The 12,374-nt window shown below is 44.5% G+C and overlaps 1 pseudogene; it reads right to left on the reverse strand.

Moving 5' to 3' along the window:
• Window positions 1-4,729: 4,729 nt before the first annotated feature.
• Window positions 4,730-4,871, reverse strand: LOC116974782 (annotated as a pseudogene).
• Between the last annotated feature and the right edge of the window lie 7,503 nt (window positions 4,872-12,374).

The following is a 12,374-nucleotide window of genomic DNA, read 5'->3' on the forward strand; positions in this document are numbered from 1 at the left end:
TATCTAGCTCTCTCTTGAAAGCATCCAGAGAACCTGCCTCCACTGCCCTCTGAGGCAAAGAATTCCACAGACTCACCACTCTGTGAGAAAAAGTGTTTCCTCGTCTCCGTTCTAAATGGCTTACTCCATATTTTTAAACTGTGGCCCCTGGTTGTGGAATCCCCCAACATCAGGAACATGTTTCCTGCCTCTAGTGTGTCCAAGCCCTTAACAATCTTATATGTTTCAATGAGATTGCCTCTCATCCTTCTAAACTCCAGAGTGTACAAGCCCAGCTGCTCCATTTGCTCAGCATATGACAGTCCCGCCATCCCAGAAATTAACCATTAACTACGCTGCACTCCCTCAATAGCAAGAATGTCCTTCCTCAAATTAGGAGACCAAAACTGCATACAATACTCCAGGTGTGGTCTCACTAGGACTCTGTACAACTGCTGAAGGACCACTTTGCTCCTATATTCGATTCCTCGTTTTATAAAGGCCAACATGCCATTCGCTTTCTTCACTGCCTGCTGTATCTGCATGCTTACTTTCATAGACTGATGTACAAGGACCCCCAGATCCCGTTGTACGTCCTCTTTTCCCAACTTGATGCCATTTAGATAGTAATCGGCCTTCCTGTTTTTGCTACCAAAGTGGATAACCTCACATTTATCCGCATTAAACTTAATCTGCCATGCATCTGCCCATTCCCCCAACCTGTCCAAGTCACCCTGCACTCTCAGAGCATCCTCCTCACTGCCACCCAGCTTTGTGTCAACTGCAAATTTGCTAATGTTACTTTGAATCCCTTCATCCAAATCATTGATGTATATTGTAAATAGCTGCGGTCCCAGTACCGAGCCTTGCGGTACTCCACTAGTCACTGCCTGCCATTCTGAAAGGGACACGTTAATCCCTACTCTTTGTTTCCTGTCTGCCAAGCACTTCTCTATCCATGTCAGGACTCTACCCCCAATACCATGTGCCCTAATTTTGCCCACTAATCTCCAATGTGGGACCTTATCAAATGCTTTCTGAAAGTCCAGGTACATTACATCCACTTGCTCTCCATTGTCCATTTTCCTAGTTACATCTTACAAAATTCCAGAAGATTAGTCAAGAAGATTTCCTCTTCCTAAATCCATGCTGACTCGGACCGGTCCTGTTACTGCTATCCAAATGTGCGGCTATCTCATCTTTTATAATTGACTCCAGCATCTTCCCCACCAACGATGTCAGGCTAACTGGTCTATAATTCCCCGTTTTCTCTCTCCCACCTTTCTTAAAAAGTGAGATAACATTACCTACTATCCTTCTAACGAAGACAAAATACCCTCCACCATAATTCTCAACCCCGGTGTCATGCAAGGATGCATTCTCAGCACCTTAATATACTCCCTAAATATATACATGACTGTGCGGCCAAATTTTGCTGTATCACCATTTGCAGATGACGCCAATGAAGTGGGCCAGATCTCGAACAATGATGAGACAGAGTACAGGAAGGAGATAGAGAACTTAGCAGTGTAGTGTGATAAAACAGTAAGATTAAACAAGCTTACCAGTTTGAGGTTTGATCTTTATTTTATGAGTTACGATGAGCGATTACGTGAAGAAGCCCTGCCAGTCCGCATGCGTGTCAATCTTCAAAGCAGCGATGTGAAATCACAGATAACAGTAGTCGAAGTAACATAGTAAGACTTAGAGAAGACTAGAACTACTGAGTGATCTTTATGAGAGAGGGTAGGGAGCGGTGGGCACATAATCGCTCATCGTAAATCCTCATAAAATAAAGATCAAACTTCAAACTGGTAAGTTCTCGTTTAATCATACTATTTTACTTCGGAGTCACATGAGTGATTCCGTGAAGATTTCAAAGCTCTGTGATTTCATGCCGTGAGAAACGAGTCTACACAACCACAACTGCTTCATTGACAGATGAGGGAAGCATTCATAATGAATAAATAATAGTAACACCTCTCATCCGGGAGTAAACTAACCACTGAACCTAAAATAGAGTTGGCAAATACCCCTGGTCTGGCAATAGGTTATTATGAAATGTTCAGAAAGTTCGTTCGTTCGACCATCCTGCAGTCGCTAGGATGTGGTCCAGCGGAACGTACATAACCTTTGCTGCTGATATTGTAGCAGTCCTGGTGGAGTGAGATTTGAAAAATATCAGTATCTACTCCTGCATGAGCCAAACCCCGTTTTAACCAGTACCAGGCCAGATGGTCTGAACCAATACCTTTTTATAAAGTTTTTGTAATTAACAAACATTGCTAGTTCAGAGCCTCTAAGGCTCTTCGTGACCTTGACGTATTGTTGTATATGTGTGACCATACATAACTGAAGGTCCATGGGGTATGCCATGAAACTAGTTTGAGACCTCACGTCTGCTCTGCTTAACTGAACATTAAAATATAATATTATTTGCATATGTAACCATCCTGTCCAGTCACAATATGTAGTGACTGATCCCGTTGCGCTGAGACCAGTGCCATGAGGATAACTACCTTATGAGAGCCGAGCCAAAGCTAAGGATGTAGTTGGAGCCCCCGGTGAAATAGTGTTAATAATAATAATAATAATGGATGGGATTTATATAGCGCCTTTCTAATACTCAAGGCGATTTACATCGCATTATTCATTCACTCCTCAGTCACACTCGGTGGTGGTAAGCTACTTCTGTAGCCACAGCGGCCCTGGGGCAGACTGACGGAAGCGTGGCTGCCAATCTGTGCCTACGGCCCCTCCGACCACCACCAATCACTCACACACATTCACACACATTCACACACAGGCAAAGCTGGGTGAAGTGTCTTGCCCAAGGACACAACGACAGTATGCACTCCAAGCGGGATTCGAACCGGCTACCTTCCGGTTGCCAGCCGAACACTTAGCCCATTGTGCCATCTGTCGTCCCGTAATACCATGTCAATATCCCATACTGCCCTGTGCTTGTCCTGGGAGAACTTGTGTGAAAGATATCCTTTATCAACTCTGGATCCGAGGGTGAAACCCGACGGAGTGAGTCCCGTTTGCTGCAGCAAAGATGATGGGAAGACACGTTGGGCACAGTTACTGGTCTTATAACTTAATTTATTGTCAAAGACCCATTTGAAACGAACTCCAAGATGTCAGTTATCTGTAGCGTATTAGATGTAACATTAGTATTCAAACAAAACGCTTCCCATCTCCTGAAGAGGAAATGTAATGCATATCCTTTTTGGTGTTATCCCTGCACTCTGCAGTGAGCACAAATATAGATGGGTCTGACAATCCGAGCCGCGAGAGTAGTCTACTCAGAATCTATGTCAATAAATTGATTTTATCATGCAGAGGCTGGTTTCCTGAGCCACAGGCTGAACCAGCAAAGTTTTACGTTTAGAATAACCATAAAAGGTTGTATTATTATTCCCGATAAAAGCGGGAAGCATGGCTGCATAGGCCAATCAGACAGAACGACAACCTAAAGCGGGATCTTGCTGACTTTATTGCAAGACCCAACTGATGAGGCAAAATGGAGGGACAAAAATAACTTCCTTCTCCTTGAAGCGAGAATGTGTCTTTCACCACTGTTATGTCACATATTTTTGCAACCGGTAAATGAGCCTGGAAACAAACTTATCGATATTCGGTGTTCCATCAAGCCATTATTTCATTAAATACTTAATGATCCAATACCCATTTTGTGGTGTCAATGATTGTACGTGATGATATTCTAACGAAAAATTAGATTAGGTAAATTACAGGATATTCTGACTTGATTGCACCCATGTGACTAACATATGCCACCACCACAGTGTATTAACTCAACGTTGAACATGCAGATTATGCATATTCGCTCAATAACCCTGTAACCTAGTGTCTATAAGTAGTTGATATCAATAACTGAATAATTGTTAACTCATGCAAATCTCCTCCGTCTCCAAACTAGAGATGGCATTCATAATTTTCCACCTTAAAGCCCCATCAGTTTATAATATACCTGAAATTTTACTGACCAGACTACTGGGGCAAAGCTGAATACTGTTTGTCCACCATTATGACTTTGGTAGCTTCAGCTGGAAATAGCATACTGTCTGTCACAAAGCCCTACATGGCACGTGAGAGATTACTACTTTGCACGTTGTAAGCTCCCCTACTTGCACAGCTGAATCACAGCTACTATATTGCCAATTACACTTGATGAATAGAAGGCTGCTTTATCACAACAAGATTGTTACAGGCTCCTATTAATTCCAATCTCTTACCCCAGGGCGGAGTCACAGGCTAATTAATAGTTCAAGGTAACTCCCTAATGAAGAACAAGTCTAGTTGGTATCACCTTAATTTTCTTAAACATAGTTCGAGGCTGAAACAGTTGATTTTAGCACCATACAGCGTTAGAATATCCTCCAGACAAGACATAACAAATGTTTTTGAGCTCTGATCAGTCCAAGCATCAGTTTTAGTAATCTGGTAAATAACCTGGGAACTGAAGTTAACCCATTTTGCAATGTTTTTATCATTTCCTTTATCCAGATAAATTTCAAATGTTTCCGGTGATCTATGTAAATGGGAGCATCCTAAGGAAATCAGATGCGAAGTTTACTATTCGGAAAATTTATACTGCACATGCGAGTTAAACGACATTCTGCACCTTTCACAATGAACAGGCCATGCCTGCCAATTCCGTACCTGCTCTAGCCACAACTCTGGCCCGAATTCCGAGCCTGTCTTGAAAACCAATCCTGGCCACGAAACACAATTCTGGCCCCAATTCCGTGCTTGGAACCCTAGTATTGTGCAGTTTTTTACATGGTTAGATGCCACAACCATTTGTGTGTTGTAAGGCACCAAGGCCCCTTCCATCCTTATCAAGGAATTCTACTTTCATACAACACATAAACTAAACACATGTTATCATTATCATTTGTACAAAAAAACAATTGTAAATATTATCAACATGTAGATGGTCCGATATTTTTCCCCTGAGACCGACTTGGGCCTCGGCTTAAAGACCTGTGCCCAGCTTTCATGCTGCCACCATCTTCAGTAACGCCAATGGAGGCGTGGGATGTGTTGTCGCTGCAACGATGAAGCTTTGCTCGTCGTTGGTACCTCGATTGGTCCGACATCCAGGTTTTACCTGTTGAATAGGTCTTACCTGAAGAAAAGATTCGGCGGCTGGTCTTTAATGTCACCCCTGATAGCGCTGTTCATTTCCAGCACTTAAACCATGAGGGGAACTCTGGCCCCTTCCGGGTATCCTGCCACCTTCATTTGCGAGGACTCTCTTGAATCCATACTCATGTGCTCCAGTACATTCCATGGACATACTTTAGAATTTGAAGTCAGTTACCCACTGACCACTCGCACTCCCCTCCACAGAGAGGGAGATTCGTAGACAGCCCTGAACAGGTGCTGCCGCAGGCCCCTGCCTCGTGGTATGCTCATCAGCTATACCTCCGCTCGGAGTCAGAACAAAACTGATTCCGTGTGCTCACCTCCTCCAAGAGGGAGGCATCATGCAGCCCTTCTACAGGTGCTGCTGCCACGGGCCCCCGAGGAGACCCGTAGATATGAAGCACCTCTGGCTGGAGCACATCATGATGGAGCATCCTCTTCATCAGGAGCTCTTCCCAGACAGCCCTTCAACAGGTGCTGCTGCCACGGGGCCCCAAGGAAACCCATGGATATAAAGCTCCTCTTGCTGGAGCATCTTCTCTGGACAGTCCTGAAACAGGTGCTGTCACCACGGACTCCCAAGGAGACCCGGACTGATAGCTCCCTCCTTTGGAGCGTACCATTGTGGAGCAACCTGTCCATCAGGTGCTCCATGTGGGCCAAATGTCCAAAGACGCTACCCATTGAAGGAGGGGAATCATCCTGGCCCGACTCCCCGAGTCCACAGGCCTGACCGACTCACTGTTGGATTCACCTCCTTTTATAGGCACACCATCGGTCTGGGACCCGCTAACCGCACCGTCAGCGACTCTGGTGGCGACACCGCTCCTGGACTTATCTCCTCCACGAGAGCCATAGCGGTCTGGATCTGGAAGCTGCTGACTACACTGTCAGAGACTCTGGTGGCGATACCGTTGCTGGATTCACCCCCTCCACGGGAACCACAGCGGTCACTGTGGTAGCGAACCCGACGGCCCGCCGGTTACCCCCGCTTCCGCGGTGCTGACCGGAGTGTCAATTCCCCACGGCCAATAACCGGTTTCCTGCAGCCCGTCCGGACTTCGCCCCGACATATCCAGCAGGCAACCTCTTATAAAAAAACACACAACCTGGTAAAGAATACAAAACTTACCTGCAGGTTTAAACTTACCGCTGGCAGGAGCGACGCGCCTGCCAGTCCGGTGCTTCGCCATGCGAACGACGTAATTACGCGCATGCGGACTGGCGGGGCTTCTTCACGGAATCAGTCACGTGACTCCGAAGTAAAACAACAACCTCTCCCTCATTGTCAGCAAAGTACAGGTGCTTGCTATTGGCTTCAGGAACAAATATGCTGTGCACGCCCAAGTCAGCATCAATGGTGCCAAAATGGAGATGGTAGATAGCTTCATGTAACTTGGAGTAACTGTCACCAGCTATCTGTCATGGACGAACCACATTGTGGCTATGGCCAAGAAAGTACACACAATGCCTCTCTTTCCTCAAAAAACTATGGAGGTTCGGCATGTCTACAACATCTCCGAACAACTTTTACTTTTGCACCGTAGAAAACATTCAATCCAATTTCACTGTACCTTAATTGATACACGTGACAATAAACTGACCTTCACCTTAAAACCTTGAATCGAAATGCATCAGAGTTTGGTTTGACAACAGCTCTGCCCAAGACCCCAAGAAATTGCAGGAGTTATAGATGTATCCTAGACCATCACAAAAACATGCCAAAGCTTCATTTCATACTGCATTGGAAAAGCAGCCAACATGATATTAGACAATAGACAACAAACAATAGGCGCAGGAGTAGGCCATTCGACCCTTCGAACCAGCACCGCCATTCAATGTGATCATGGCTGATCATCCACAATCAGAACCCCGTTCCTGCCTTCTCCCCATATCCCTTGACTATCTTTAATAGCTCTATCTAACTCTCTCTTGAAAGCGTCCAGAGAATTGACCTCCACTGCCTTCTGAGGCAGAGAATTCCACAGATTCACAACTCTCTGGGTGAAAAAGTTTTCCTCATCTCTGTTCTAAATGGCCTACCACTTATTCTTAAACTGTGGCCCCTGGAACATGTTTCCTGCCTCTAGCCTGTCCAATCTCTTAATAATTTCGTATGTTTCAATAAGATATCCTCTCATCCTTCTAAATTCCAGTGTTTACAAGCCCAGTCGCTCCATTCTATCAACATATGACAGTCCCGCCATCCCGGGAATTAACCTCATGAACTCCCCCAATAGCAAGAATGTCCTTCCTCAAATTTGGAGACCAAAACTGCACACAATACTCCAGGTGTGGTCTCATTAGGGCCCTGCACAACTACAAATGACCTCTTTGCTCCTATACTCACCTACTCCTGTTAAGAAGGCCAACATGCCATTAGCTTTCTTCACTGCCTGCTGTACCTGCATGCTTACTTTCAGTGACTGATGAACAAGGACCCTCAGATCACCTTGTACTTCCCATTTTCCCAACTTGACACCATTCAGACAATAATCTGTCTTCCTGTTCTTACCTCACATTTATCCACGTTAAACTGCATCAAAGACTTTTCACAACTTGTTAAGTTCCACTTCTCTCCTCTGTCATTAGGCAGATGATACAAAAGCTTGAAAGCAGGTGCCACCAGATTCAGGAACCATTTTCCCCCCACTCTTATCAGACTACTGAATGGACCTCTCTTAAGCTAAGGATATAGTTGCAATCTCCCAACCTACCTCATTGTGGTCATTGCACTTATTATATCTGCACTTTTTCCATATATGTACCCCAGCTATATTCTGTGCCCTGGTATTTTTTTCTTTGCTCTACCTGCTGGACTTGTGTATGGGTTCATTGTCTCACCATAATAAGGAACCTACTTTCAGCCAGGTTATAGGGATATGGGCCAAATGCAGACAAACGTGTGAGTGAGTTAGATACAATTGTGAGAGAATGCATTTTGGATTATCTAATACTTATTGGATATATAGAGTAAATGGCAGAGACTTGGAAGCATTGATATTTGGAAAGAGCTTGGGATGTACATTCATAGCTCCCTGTGAATTGCAACACAGGTAGATAGGGTAGTGAAGGAGGCATTTAGCCCACATACCTTCAAAGGCATGGGTATTGAAAATAAGAGTTAGGACATCTTATGGATAGTTACAAGTCATTGGTTTAGACCACACTAGGAATATTATGCACAATTCTGGTCAAAACACTATAGAAAGGATATGGTAATGCGAGAAAGGGCACAACAGAGATTTGCCACAATGTTGCCTAGAATTTAGTTACATGGAGAGACAGGATACGCTGGGGCTGTTCCCGCTGGTGTACAGGAGGTTGAGGACCTTATGGAGCTTTTTTATCATGAGGGTCATAAATATGGGAGAATGTGACCATCTTTTTTCAGGGATAAGGGTGCCTAAAACTGGAGAAGGTGAGAGTGGATGTATTTATTGGAGATCTGAGGGTAATGTTTATCACACATTCGGAGGTGAATATCTGGAACAACCTGTTAGGGAGCTGGCAGAGGCAGGTACAATCACATTGTTATAAATGCATTTGGACAGGTATGTGGCTATAAAAGAATCAAGGGATATGGCCCAACTCCCGGTGCACACCTTCATGAATTTGGTTATTCTCAGCTAGTTGACCACCTGAAGATGAAGACGTTTTGATACTTCCCTTCTTTTGAATTGGGAACTCACCAAACAATGGGTATACTTTGGGTAGACACAAAATGCTGGAGGAACTCAGCAGGTGAGGCAGCATTTATGGGGTGAAGGAATTGGCGACGTTTCGGGTCAAGACCCTTCTCTCAGACTGATGTCAGGGGAGGGGGCAGGACAGAGAAAGAATGTAGGTGGAGACTGGACCTGATGGTATACCCGGGTGTGCTTTAAAAACCCGTGCAGCCCAACTGGTTGGAGTTTTTACGGGCATTTTCAACCTCTCACTTCTAAGGTCTGAGGTTCCCACCTGCTTTAAAAAGGCGTCAATAATACCGGTGCCCAAGAGGTGCAAGGTGACGTGCCTCAATGACTATCGACCAGTGGCACTAACGTCGGTGGTGATGAAGTGCTTTGAGAGGCTGATCATGATGCAAATCATCTCCTACCTCGACAAAAACCTGCATCCACTGCAGTTCGCTTACCGCCACAACAGATCAAATGTGGATGCAATCTGACTGGCTCTCCACTCCCTCTGGACCACTTGGACAACAAAAACTCATATGTCAAGCTGTTATTAATTGACTACAGCTCAGCGTTTAATACAATCATCCCCTCCAAGCTGGTTACCAAGCTCTCAGATCCATATCTCTGTGCATCCCTCTGCAATTGGATCCTCGACTTCCTCATTCACAAACCACAGTCTGTCCGTATTGGTGCAAATGTGTCATCCTTGATAACAATCAGCATGGGGGCACCCCAAGGCTGCATGCTCAGCCCCCTGTTGTACTCACTCTATACTCATGACTGCGTAGCCGGACAGAGTGCGAACTCCATCATCAAGTTCGCCGACGAGACCACTGTTGTGGGACGTATTACTGGTGGGGGCAAGTCAGACTATAGGTGAGATCGACCGATTGACCAAATGGTGCTGTTAATCCTGGCTAAATTGGACCAGTCAGGATTTAAAAATGGGGTTAAGTGTCCAGGCTTGCTGGGAGATTTGGTCAAATTGGGATTGTTCTCTGCAGAGCTGGGACAGGCTGAGAGAGGTGCCAGAGAGTCTGGAACTTAGATACAATTCACATGCAAACAATAGGAAGCCTTGCAAGCCTTGTCAATCTGGTACTAAATGCATAAGATGGATTGGGTGGCTGCAAACTAGATATACACTTTGTAAACAGCTTGTAAATAATATTGCAGAATCTGACTCTGCTGAATGTTTATTGGATGGGGTGTTGAACCTTGTCTGAGAGTTCTGTTAATCAGGGTAAATGTTTCCAAGTTGACTTCATCTCGAAGTCCGTTGTGAATAGAATGTATTGAACTGTTGTATCATTGAGTTAGGGGAATACCTGTTAGGTATGGGGTTAATCGATATTTGTAATTGGGTGATTAAGAAACAACCCGTGTGGTTCGGCCCTCAGGTTCGCGGGGCACATAAAAGGCCGTGATCACGAGACTCAGGGTCAATCTTCTAGAGGAATGCTCGAGACTGCGTACCCTTCTGGAGTGTCTCTGTCTGCGCAAGGCCTAGAGGGCTTGAACAGATAGACACGGGATCGAACCCACGGTGGGATAGGTACAGTGTTTGATCTGTGACGAACTTTTGGTAAAATATTTAGTTGATTCAAGTGCTTGATTCAGTGTTTTTACTGAAACTAGACTGGGGGGAAGCTTAGAAACGAGCAATTATCAGTGCCAGCATAATAACCTGTCTCTCAACACCAGCAAAACCAAGGAACTGATTGTGGACTTTGGAAGGGGTAGGATAGGGACCTACAATCCCGTGGAAAGGGTCAAGATCTTCAAATTCCTGGGCGTGCATATATCCAAAGATCTCTGGTCCCAGAACACTGATGCAATTATAAACAAAGCACATCAGCGCCTCTACTTCCTGAGAAGATTACGGAGAGTCGGTATGTCAAGGAGGAGTAGAGAGCAAGCTGACCGGTTGCATTGTGGCTTGGTTCGGCAACTTGAGCATGCAGGAGCGGAAAAGGCTGCAAAAAGTTGTAAACACATCGCAGTCCATCATCGGCTCTGACCGCCCTACCATCGAGGGGATCTATCCCAGTCGCTGCATCAAAAAGGCTGCCAACATCATCAAGGACCCACACTCATCTCTCCGCTGCCATCAGGTAGAAGTTACAGGAGCCTGAAATCTGCAACATCCAGATTCAGGAACAGCTTCTTCCCCACAGCCACCAGACTATTAAACACAACTTCCAACAAACTCTGAACTATAACAGCCTATTGCACTTTATCTGTTTATTTATGTGTGTGTATATATATATTCTATGGTATATGGACACAATGATCTGTTCTGTATTTATGCCTACAATATTCTGTTGTGCTGCAGCAAACAAGAATTTCATTGTCCTATCTGGGACACATGACAATAAACTATCTTGACTTGACAGTAAGATTAGTCGAAGAACTGGGAAAGTGGAGGGGATGGAGAGAGAAAACAAGGGCTACCTGAAGTTAGAGGTCAATGTTCATACCGCTGGAGTGCAAACTACCCAAGGGAAATATGAGGTGCTGTTCCTCCAATTTGGATTGGGCCTCACTCTGACAATGGAGGAGTCCCAGGACGGACAGGTCAGATTGGGAATGGGAGCGGGAGTTGAAGTGCTGGGCCACCGGGAGATCAGCTTGGTTAATGTGGACTGAACGGAGGTGTTCTTCATTTACTCTTCATTTACCATTTCCTCTGATCCCAAATCTGAAATCCCATCCTGCTATACTGGTGTTTGAATCAGAATCTATAGTCACCTTGCTTTATCTTCTGGAACGTCGTTCTCGAGAATCTCCTCTGTTCCACTGCATTATCCAGCTTTAAAACTGCTACACATTATTTTCAACCAAGTTTCTGTCACATTTACAGATTTATCTAGATTGTTTGATGTAGATTTCCTGGCAAAAACTGTTATTTTTGATGTTTTCTTGGAATTCCAACTGCAGCAAAGTTATTCTGCAACCTCTATAACAATTTCCCTGGAACACTTTATTTGAGGTAATGAATGAATGCAAGTTCTATTAATGTTTATTAATAAAGTTTTATTAATGTTTGACATTGGATTTCAGTCCCTATATTTTCACATTGAATGACAAATCAGAGGTTCATTTGTGAATGAATAGGTAATTTTGTATTAAAGCAATGATACATAATTTGACACCACAAGCACCCACCAAATCTCCAATGAAGGAACCATCTACTTATTACTCAAACCTTTGCATGTGTTATTGCTAGAAAAAATTTGGAAAAAAAATCCTCCCATACTGCAAATTGTCTTTATAAACCCAGTACCATTTACATGATTAGCCTTGTATACATATAACCTTTAATAACTCAGATAAGCTATTTTAACCAGCCGCAAAGAATGGGTTCACCACACCTTTCTTCCTGGTACCAATTCCGAGCTATGTTTTGGGTCTTAGAGTCATGAAGTCGCACAGCACATAAAGGCCATTCGGCACAATTTGTCCATGCCGACCAAGATGCCAAGTCTAAGCTAGTGCCATTTGCTCGCTTTTGGCCCATATTCCTCTCAAACATTCCAA

This window comes from Amblyraja radiata, chromosome 6, assembly GCF_010909765.2.
Source record: "Amblyraja radiata isolate CabotCenter1 chromosome 6, sAmbRad1.1.pri, whole genome shotgun sequence".
Classification (NCBI taxonomy): Eukaryota; Metazoa; Chordata; class Chondrichthyes; order Rajiformes; family Rajidae; genus Amblyraja; species Amblyraja radiata.